The sequence below is a fragment of the Zea mays genome, chromosome 8 (genome assembly GCF_902167145.1).
Source record: "Zea mays cultivar B73 chromosome 8, Zm-B73-REFERENCE-NAM-5.0, whole genome shotgun sequence".
Lineage (NCBI taxonomy): Eukaryota > Viridiplantae > Streptophyta > Magnoliopsida > Poales > Poaceae > Zea > Zea mays.
The window spans coordinates 7,220,161-7,231,383 of record NC_050103.1 but is presented as its reverse complement, the minus strand read 5'-3'; the positions used below and the strand labels follow the sequence as shown (position 1 = coordinate 7,231,383).

General features: G+C 45.5%; 1 long non-coding RNA gene across 1 annotated transcript; it reads right to left on the bottom strand.

Moving 5' to 3' along the window:
* Positions 1 to 3,797: 3,797 nt before the first annotated feature.
* On the bottom strand, positions 3,798 to 5,123 carry LOC103634717 (uncharacterized). The gene is made up of 4 exons (XR_002264220.2): positions 5,083 to 5,123; positions 4,903 to 4,970; positions 4,397 to 4,809; positions 3,798 to 4,311 (listed from the first exon to the last, which is right to left on the bottom strand). It is a non-coding gene; the product is annotated as an uncharacterized lncRNA (long non-coding RNA).
* Positions 5,124 to 11,223: the final 6,100 nt, after the last annotated feature.

Here is an 11,223-nt window from a genome sequence, read left to right as displayed (position 1 = left end):
TTACCACACTTGTAGCAAACTTTCTTGGAGCGGGGCTTGTAGTCCTTCTCCCTTCTCTGCTTGAGGATTTGGCGAAAGCTTTTGATGATTAAAGCCATCTCCTCATTGTCGAGCTTGGAGGCGTCGATGGGGAGCCTACTTGACATAGATTCTTCTTTCTTCTCCTCCGTCGCTTTGAATGCGACGGGTTGCACCTCGTGTGTGGAGGTAGCGCCTCGCTCAATGATTTGTTTGGAGCCTTTGATCATTAATTCAAAGCTCACAAACTTTCCTATCACTTCCTCGGGAGACATTAGTTTATATCTAGGATCACCACGAATTAATTGAACTTGAGTAGGATTAAGAAAAACGAGTGATCTTAGAATAACCTTGACCATTTCATGGTCATCCTATTTTGTGCTCCCGAGGTTGCGCACTTGGTTCACCAAGGTCTTGAGCCAGTTGTACATCGCTTGTGGCTCCTCCCCTTGATGAAGCATGAAGCGACTGAGCTCCCCCTCGATCGTTTCTCGCTTAGTGGTCTTGGTCACCTCATCTCCTTAGTTCGCGGTCTTGAGCACGTCCCAAATTTCTTTAGCACTCTTCAATCCTTGCACCTTATTATACTCCTCTCGACTTAGAGATGCGAGGAGTATAGTAGTGGCTTAGGAGTTGAAGTGCTGTATTTGGGCAACTTCGTCCGAGTCATAGCCTTCATCCCCTACGGATGGTACCTGTACTCCAAACTCAACAACATCCCAAATGCTAGTGTGGAGTGAGGTTAGATGGTGCCTCATTTTATCACTCCACATACAATAATCTTCACCGTCAAAAATCGGTGGTTTGCCTAATGGGACATAAAGTAATGGAGTACGTTTAGAAATGCGAGGGTAGCGTAAGGGGATCTTACTAAACTTCTTGTGCTCTTGGCGCTTAGAAGTGACGGACGGCGTGTCGGAGCCGGAGGTGGAAGGCGATGAAGAATAGGTATCGTAGTAGACCACTTTCTTCATTTTCTTCTTCTTGTCGCCACTCCGGTGCGACTTGACGCGGGGAGGTGATTCCTCCCTCTTCTTGTTGCCGGACTCTCCCGATGGAGCTTTCTCGTGGCTTGTGGCGGGCTTCTCGCCGGTCACCATCTTCTTCTTGGCGTGAGCTCCCGACATCACTTCAAGCGGTTAGGCTCTAATGAAGTACCGGGCTCCGATACCAATTGAAAGTCGCCTAGAGGGGGGTGAATAGGCAAATCTGAAATTTATAAAGTTTAAGCACAACTACAAGCCAGAGTTAGCGTTAGAAATATAATCGAGTCCGAAAGAGAGGGCGAAAAATAAATCACAAGCAAATAAGGAGGATGACACGGTGATTTATTTTACCGAGGTTCGGTTTTTGCAAACCTACTCCCTGTTGAGGTGGTCACAAAGATCGGGTCTCTTTCAACCCTTTCCCTATCTCAAACGGTCACTTAGACCGAGTGAGCTTCTCTTCTCAATCAATTGGGACACTTAGTCCCCACAAGGACCACCATACAATTGGTGTCTCTTGCTTTGATTACAAAGATCGTAGGAATAAGAAATGGGAAAGAAGAAAAGCGATCCAAGCGCAAGAGCTCAAAAGAACACGACAAAACTCTCTCTTCTAGTCACTATTGCTTTGAGTGGAATTGGGACTTGGAGAGATTTTGATTCACTCTATTTGTGTCTTGTATTGAATGCACTAGCTCTTGTATTGAATGTGTTGGCTAAAAACTTTGATGCCTTGAAGTGTGGTGGTTGGGGAAGGCTGCTGTCGAAGGGCGCACCGGACAGTCCGGTGCGCCACCGGACACTGTCCGGTGCGCCAGCCACGTCACTCAACCGTTAGGGTTCGATCGTTGGAGCTCTGACAAGTGGGGCCACCGGACAGTCCGGTGGTGTACCGGACAGCCACTGTTCACTGTCCGGTGCGCCATCTACGCGTGCTCTGACTTCTGCGCGCGCAGTCCGCGCATTGTAGCTCACTGTTCACCTTTTGCAGACGACCGTTAGCGTTGTAGCCGTTACTCCGCTTGGCACACCGGACAGTCCGGTGCTACACCGGACAGTCCGGTGAATTATAGCGGAGGGCATTTCCAGAAACCCGAAGGTGTGTTCACCTATTGCAGACGACCGTTAGCGTTGTAGCCGTTACTCCGCTTGGCACACCGGACAGTCCGGTGCTACACCGGATAGTCCGGTGCTACACCGAACAGTCCGGTGAATTATAGCGGAGGGCATTTCCAGAAACCCGAAGGTGGCAAGTTCGGAGTTGATCTCCCTAGTGCACCAGACCCTGTCCGGTGGCACATCGGACAGTCCGGTGCGCCAGACCAGGGCAACCTTCGGTTGTCTTTTGCTCTTTTTATTTGAACCCTTTCTTGGACTTTTTATTGGTTTGTGTTGAACCTTTGGCACCTATAGAACTTACAACCTATAGCAAACTAGTTAGTCAAATTATTTGTGTTGGGCAATTCAACCACCAAAATCAATTAGGAAAAGGTTTTAGCCTATTTCCCTTTCACTCATCCTTATCCGATGCGATTCAACATATGGAATTTTTTTGGAACCGAACGCGGTTTTCTCCTATAAATACCTACCTATGGGTGCTGCCATAAAACACAACAATCACTACAAAAAATGGTTTTGTATGACAAAAGTAAAGTGTCATATTTAGTACAAAATTGGTCATAAAAAGCATCTTATGACGAAAATGCTGCGTCATAAGGGTCGTCATATAACGACCGTCACATTATGTACCTTGTGACGACTGTTCAGAGTATCTTCACATAATGTCATCATCTTTTGTGACGGCTGCGTTCGTCTGTCACATATTGTTGCTATATATGACGGTGTTATCTGTCACATTTTTTACAGTCAACGCGTCACCTAATGTTGAGATAATGTGACAGCTTGGTTTTGTTTAGTTTAATATGGCACCCACATACAGTGACCATACAATGACGACACACTGAGCTCTCATGATAGCTCACAGAATCATAATACACAGAAAAGCCATCATACACAACATTCTCATCACAAGTCATACACAATTCCAGCACACTAGTTCTTCCACAACAGAGGTTCAAACATACAAAGTGTTGGGGACTTGTTCTCAAATGCTAAGAGTTAAGAACAAGGCAACATAAAAAGTGTTAAATATTAAAGTCCTTCGTCCTTCAAGACATTATGTCCCTTCGGATATAATGAATTCTGGACGAAGGTTGTGAAGGAAAAACCTTCGTAAGCACAATAAATGACAAGGAAGAATTCATATACGAAATACGAAAAATAATATAAACATTATCATCAACTTATTTTTATTTGCATTACCATATCCACAATAACAAATTATAAATGTACCTTCAGCTTGATGGAAAGTAAGGGTACAAGTGTGATGCAAAAAGCGAATGTCAAGTCAGTGTGTACAGTACGGGAGTATTGTTCATCTATTTATAGGCAAGGGACGCAACCCATGTAGAATTACATTCATGCCCTTTACATTTGCTAATAACTCTATAGTAATTCTTTGAGGTCTGATTTGCCTTTTCATCTTTAAGTCGGTTCCCCTTTTCTGCTGTCGTGCCGAAGCTTTCCTACGCACAGCTTCGGATCACCTTGTCCTTCGTCATAATCACCTTTCGTTTCGCTCAAGCTTCGTCCTAACCATGCTCTTATATGCTCATGACCCGATTCTGAAGACGCCTGTTCACATATTTCTCTAGGAAAACATTGTCAAATCATGTTTTTGAGGACCTTCGGAAGCCGAAGGCCCCCAACACAAAGGTTCCACCACAAAGGTTCGAAGCATTCAAACAGATTGCACGTAGTTCTGACAAAGTTCTAACCACAGATATGTTCTAGCAAGGTAGAAAAACCTTAAGCAAAGGCATCATGCTCAGACATGGTATGCATCCCTACCTCAATCTTTCTAAAGTTTTAGGACAGCTCGTAGCAGTGCATTGGTCTCTTCAAACTTGGTATGCATCCCCTTCACTTCCTCTTGGGTCTGGCGCAACAAACTTTGGTTTTCTTCAAGTGCGGCCTGTTGAGCTTGTAGTTGTGCTTGCAACTCTTCCTGCTTCCTAGCAGCTTCCTCTCTTTCAGCTTGGAGTTTTTCCTCAAACTGAACCTGCATGTGTGCTTGTGCAGCTAGCGATGTGGACCGACCAGTCTTGGACGTTGTAGGGACACCAATGTTTGGAAGGAAGGTGGATGAGCGGCTGATCTGGCTGAGACTATCAGCAACAATCTTGGAGGGTGACTTTTGTGCTTCTCCTTCTTCTAGCTCTCTTTCCTTCTCTGCAACCATTTGCTCCTACATAAAATGAATGTACTTAGTAACAAGGCCATACAAAAGTGTTGAACCAGGCATTTACTTGAGTGTAGTACATGTAACTTACATATATCTCATTTGCAAGCGGAGTACGACCATTTCAGGGACTATTCATACATTCCCCAAAGAAATCAACAGCATCTGGCTCCATGTTGTTGTACTTAGTCCATTCATAACAACAAACAGATTAACAGACTTAACTCCACCTAAAGATAGAACACTCATTTGGAACTGGAGTGATGCCGTCAGCTTCCATACATGAACCAGTAATGCACGGAGCTGATAATTAAATGAGTGCCTACCATAAGAGATCTAGGTGTTGCTATTTTCAACAAAATATGCAACCTGAGACTCTAGAAGATAGACTGAAATAAGTAAACTAAAATCTGAATAGGTTAGAGGACTTACTGGAATACAGTTGTCTGAATTGTCAAACACTATCTCAACAAAAGCAGATACAACCGAGTGTCCAGCACCTTCCTGCAATGGTTATTACAGTAGGGTATATCAAAAACCAGCGGACCAGCCACCTATTCCAACTACCTAGACTGCTTGAACAAAGAGGAGGCATACATGGAGAAGGGCACCCCTATCCTCACTTCGCAGGTTCTGAAACATGTCACTCAGGACAAATCGTATAGCTGGTGTATGAAGCATACACAAATCAAAAGAATATTCTCGCATAAGAGCATATGCGAATAATAATAATAATAATAATAATATAGCAGTACTGTACCACATGTTTAAGATTACCATGAAAGAAATTTGATTTGCCAGATCCATTTGCACCAATTGTGGCAAACAATTAAAAAATGTCAGTTCATTAAGAGCAGAAAAGTATGCATCCAAGTTGTAGTTGCCCTGTAGTATTTGCAATGAGTTCGACAAAAAGACTAGAAGATCACTATAGAGCAAACAAACAACAAGCACACAGAAGAGTTACACGGACTTAACCGTAACTGTTTCAAGGTCATGGTTTTCTGAATTCTGATTTTACAAAACAAAACAAATAACCCAATTTAGCAAATAAAGGAAACTGAACCTTGAAGATGCTCCGGATCTTGATCATCAGTTCATCACTAATAAAGCTTTGTGATTGACCCACTAGGTAATGATTTATCTATTGCAGGCCCGATATAGGCGGAGGTTGCCGCACAAGCGGCGTTAAATTATCTGAGCACCAGTTAGGAAGCAGAACCCTATGACTACAGTAATATATGTGAGCGAGGGAGCAGAAGAAGGGGTTTACCAACTACGTTAACTTTGGGACTGAAGGGCTCTGTTGATATCTCCTCCTTGTAGCTCTTAAACCCTTCGATTATGACCTGAACCAGACAGATGGCCAATAAGACAACAAGCTTACATGAAAAAATACCACCAAATTGTACCCAAGACATAACATCTTGCCTTCTTTATATACATTTTTAAGCTGACACAGGTCACGCTACCATGAAACCCCTGCAAAAGAGCATGGCAAGTCAGTAACAACTAACAAGTAGACCCGAATTCAAATGGTGAAAAGGCTTGAGTTAGGGTTCGGGAGCTCGGTTCCACACAGCAGCGAGGGAAGAGAGTGGGGGGTTACCTGGTGGGTGCTCATCGCCGGCAAAGGGTTCGACGAAGAGTTGGAGAAGGGAACGCCGAGGACCTGGGCAACTGACACAGGGCACCGTCGACGGTGGCTTAGTTGTCGCCGTGCGTGAGAGAGCGAGAGGAAGGTAGCAGGGGAGAATTGAAGTGAGGAAACGAACCGGGGGAGATGGCAGCGCGACGGCTGCCAACGCCACTTGGTGTAGGACGCGTCGGGTCGGCCGTTCTCGGCGCAGTGAAAGCCGACGTCGAGGAACGGGCAGTCGCTGGAGTGGTAGAGCGGGTACCCGCCGCCGACGCCAGCCCAGACCCACTCCCCGTCGAACAGGTCGTACTCCTCCTTCTCCTCCTCGTCGGCGGCGGCGGCCTCACCGTCACCACCACTCCCCGCCGCCGCAGCACGAGGCGCGGAGACGGGTCGGCTGTCCACATCCACCGATGCCGCGATGGAGACCCCGCCAGCCCACAACCTCCCGTGCGCGGCCACCAGCGCGGCGGCCGAGCAGCGGAGCGAGGCGGCGAGGAGGAGCAGCAGCAGCGCCGTGGCGGCGGCCAGCCACGCCAGTTGGGCGGTGTACGGGATGGACAGATCCATTCACCAACGGCGGTGCGGCGGCGTGGTGGGCGCGAGTGGCGGCGCTAGGTTAAGGGGAGGGAGAGGACTGGACTTGTCTGCGGTGGTGGGCAGCCGAGAGGATAAGGTAGGAGGGGAATTTTGGTCATCTTGGACGGGAGATGGGAAAGTGAATGCAGCCAACAGAAAGGGGTACGGTCCTTTTTTGGAAAAAACATAAAGTGACGCCGCCAAATCATCACATAAAAGCACATCTAAGCGTCATAAAAGTAAAACCGTCTACCAACTCCTGGCGCCTGACAATATATGACGAATCTTCGTACCCTTATGTGACAACAAAAACACTACCGTCATAAAATCTTCATGGCCTCATGAAATTATGACGACTCAAAAAATTCCATCATATTATGTGACACTATATGACGATAACTGACCTTGTCATTAGGTATTTTGTCATAAAAGGACAAATTTCTTGTAGTGAATAGACAACGCATCTAGTCTCGTCTTCTTCTGCCTGTTGCGCTGTCGTGTACACTACTCATCCCTCTCATCAACGTGCACCGACGAACGGGAGAGCAGTTCTCCGAAATCGTCATCCTCAATGATCATGCATCCAGAGAGGGCAAACAAGGATTTTAGAAAACTCTCTACACGACCGCCCGATTGCTTTTTCGTCGTCTTCAACCTTGTCACCACAACTTGTTTGCCTCCTTGTCGCATGGGTGTTTTACATCGTTTGCAAATCGTCTTCTCTACCCCAACGCCAGCAAACGTATAGCCACCTCCCTCTCATCATGTTTTTAATATTTTATTGTCTAATCTAGACATAGTATGAAAAAAGTTACATAATTTCAATAAAAAGCGTCCTCCACTAAGATAGTTCTCTTATTTTTGTTTGTTCTATGGAGAATATATATAACTACACCACAACACAATCTATAACAAAACAAAAGGTAAAGAAAAACACAATTATAACACAAACATAAAAGTTAACGTATATGAAGGAACAATAAAGTCTAAGAGGAGATATAAATTAGGCAACCTAATTCCTCTTTAAGCCATAACCTCCAATTTTCTCCTAGTCAAAACCTATGTAACAAATAAACTATCTTATATGCAACTATGATTTTAAGTAATTGATGCTATCTCACTATAAATAGTTATGCAACCAAGGTTCCAAACTTATCCGCTAGCCTATAACTAAGCTAAAATTAAAATGTGGAAGTTTAAATGGGAGAGGTACAAACTCCCATAAACAACTTAGGCACTGAGGATGCAACACCTCGAAAGAAGACATTATAAAGACCATTATTGAAGATCAACAAGTATCAAGCTAAGTCCAAGACATGAAGGAAGTGCAGCCACACGCGGACAGTCTGCCTTCACTGGGCGGACGATTCTGTGCCACCCGGTGAACTGTTTGGTGCACCAATGACTAACGCGCCAACGACTAGTTTTTGGTGGCACCCAGAGGAGAACCACCGGACAGTCTGATGAGGTGAAAGTCGCCTAGAGGGGGGTGAATAGGGCGAATCTGAAATTTATAAACTTAAGCACAACTACAAGCCGGGTTAGCGTTAGAAATATGAGCGAGTCCGAGAGAGAGGGTGAAAAACAAATCGTGGGCAAATAAAGAGTGAGACACGATGATTTGTTTTACCGAGGTTCGGTTCTTGCAAACCTACTCCCTGTTGAGGTGGTCACAAAGACCGGGTCTCTTTCAACCCTTTCCCTCTCTCAAACGGTCACTTAGACCGAGTGAGCTTCTCTTCTCAATCAAACGGGACACAAAGTCCCCACAAGGACCACCACACAATTGGTGTCTCTTGCCTCGGTTACAATTGAGTTTGATCACAAGAAAGAATGAGAAAAAAAGAAGCAATCCAAGCGCAAGAGCTCAAATGAACACAAATGTCGCTCTCTCTAGTCACTATTTGATTTGGAGTGATTCCGGACTTGCGAGAGGATTTGATCTCTTTGGTTGTGTCTAGAATTGAATGCTATAGCTCGTGTAATGTGTTGAAGGTGGAAAACTTGGATGCAATGAATGGTGGGGTGGTTGGGGTATTTATAGCCCCAACCACCAAAAGTGGTCGTTGGGAGGCTGTCTGTCGCATGGCGCACCGGACAGTCCGGTGCGCCACCGGACACTGTCCGGTGCGCCAGCCACGTCAGTCGGCTGTTGGGTTCTGACCGTTGGAGCTCTGACTGGTGGGACCTCTGGGCTGTCCGGTGGTGCACCGGATAGGTCCTGTAGACTGGCCGGTGCGCCTTCTGCGCGGGCTCTGTCCTCTGCGCGCGCAGGCGTGCATTAAATGCGTTGCAGTCGACCGTTGCGTGCGAAGTAGCCGTTGCTCCGCTGGCACACCGGACAGTCTGGTGCTTCACCGGACAGTCCGGTGAATTATAGCGGAGCGACCTCCCATTTTCTCGAAGGTAGCAAGTTCAGCTTCGAGTTCCCTGGTGCACCGGACACTGTCCGGTGGCACACCGGACAGTCCGGTGCGCCAGACCAGGGTGCCTTTTGGGATGTCTTTAGCTCTCTTTATTTGAACCCATCTTTGTCTTTTTATTGGCTTGTTGTGAACCTTTGGCACCTGTAAAACTTATAGACTAGAGCAAACTAGTTAGTCCAATTATTTGTGTTGGGCAATTCAACCACCAAAATCAATTTAGGAAAAGGTGTAAGCCTATTTCCCTTTCATGAGGAGCTGCAGACGGTCGGATTCAAACAACTATCTCCAACGGCTAGGTGCATTGAACTGTCCATTGTGCCGCAAAGGGCAAGATTTTTCTCCAACTGCTCTAATTTGCTGGGGAGCCTATTTATACCCCGCTTGGCTGGCCATATGGAGTGTGTGGAGCACAAGAAACCTATCACAAGCATAGAGACACATTTCCAGAGCTCCATCACACAAGTGCTAAAGAAATCACTCAGTGATTAGTATATGTGCTTTACGAAGTGCTTAGGCTAGTTAGACCACTATTGCACTTGCTCTAGGTGTATTCCTACTTGTGTGAGTGAGGTTAGAAAAACACATAAAACCCCTTGGCTCTTGCACGTTGTACCGAGTGGGGCATCATTTTGTGAGACCGCATCAACCGTGTTTGTGGTGCAGCCACCACCGTGTACCAGAGAGAACGAGGCATGTAGCGTTTCGGCCGGAAGCTCGATAGTGAAGACGATGGGGAGCGTTCGAGAGGAGGCCGGAAGCAGAGCACCACTTGCGTGTGGAGAAGGCCTGCATCTCTCTACAGAGTTACTCGTTTGTGGTGCTTGGCCCTCGCGTGGGCTACCCTTTGCGTAGGTTCACCAACGAGGATTAGTCGGGGCCTTGCGTGGTTCTATATACCTCGGTAAAAATACCAGCGTCATCTATGGGAGTTTGTATCTCTACTCTTGCTCTTTATCTTCCACATTTACATTCAAGTACTTAAGTTTTGATCTCTCTATTCCCAGTTAGGATTGGAACTTAGAGTGCAAAACTCCTTTTATGGTAGAGATAGCAACACTTAGTTAAAACGTAGTTTGCACATTTTAGTTTACATATTTGCTTAGGTTTTGTGCTAGGAATTTATTTGTGGCCTAGTTTAGTGTGAAGTTTTAGAAGTCCTAATTCACCCCCTCTTAGGCATCTTTTTTTCCTACAACATCCTATAGAGGAATATTCATAGTGAATTTATGGGTTAGATCATGAGATCGAAAACTAAGCTGCTCTTCTCCCCCTTTTTATAGACCAGGAAAGAGACAAGGTTACATGTGTCTTGGCTAGTGGGCCCTGCCGAACAGGGGCCCAACAACTCGTATCTTGTCATGGTCGTGAAGTCATATGCAATGGTATACCTTTGATTGTGTCATGGTGTTGGGGATGTCATGTTGTAGAGGCAGATATGACTTGTCATGCAGGTATGATCCATCATTGTGATAGATATCGGAGTCCACGTTGTCGGGTACGACGTAGTTGATAACTGATATTACAATTTTTACTTTATAATACTTCATAGTACTATGGTGTGTTCAAGTGTGGATACAAGGATAATGGCCTCTATCGAATAGTGATCTTGATATGTCAGCCACCTATATCGTGGCACTAATGCATCTATTTGACCATAGTGTCGCCCATCACATTTGTTGTGATGGATGGGTACCTTATCCAAACTGCTAATATCATAGGGTTGTCTAGGATAGAGTTTGGATACAACGCAATATCTTTAGGGAATGTCCTACCCTAGGGACAGTACCAACAATATTCTTTGGTATATATGTTTTCTCATACTTAGTCCAATAAGAAGCTCTATTATCCTTATGAAGGGTCCCGGATCTTGGCCATTGGTAATAACTTTCAAGCTAGGGCCCTTAGAGATTGAGGGGTCGCCTTAGAGTGAACGACAAGAGTTTAAAGTCTAGGAATGCCCCAAAATCTGGAGTGTTCCAAAACCCTGAGGGGCATAGATTCCGAATGTTCTTACGAAAGGTGGTAATCAAGATAACCATATGAGTCTAAGGGTTCCTCGAGATCTAGTCCCCCGATCTAATTGGCTTATATCTTAGCCAGAGGCAAAATAGGGCCTCGGGAAGCAAGGTCGCGAGAACACATTTCACACAATAATGGAGCCCTGACAAAATTCAAACAAAGCCTAGACGCGTTGAAACTTATATATTTAATTCATCATGTACTATATTGTTCTCAACGTTCGTAACATACTATACATGGACAAACGAGCGGAAG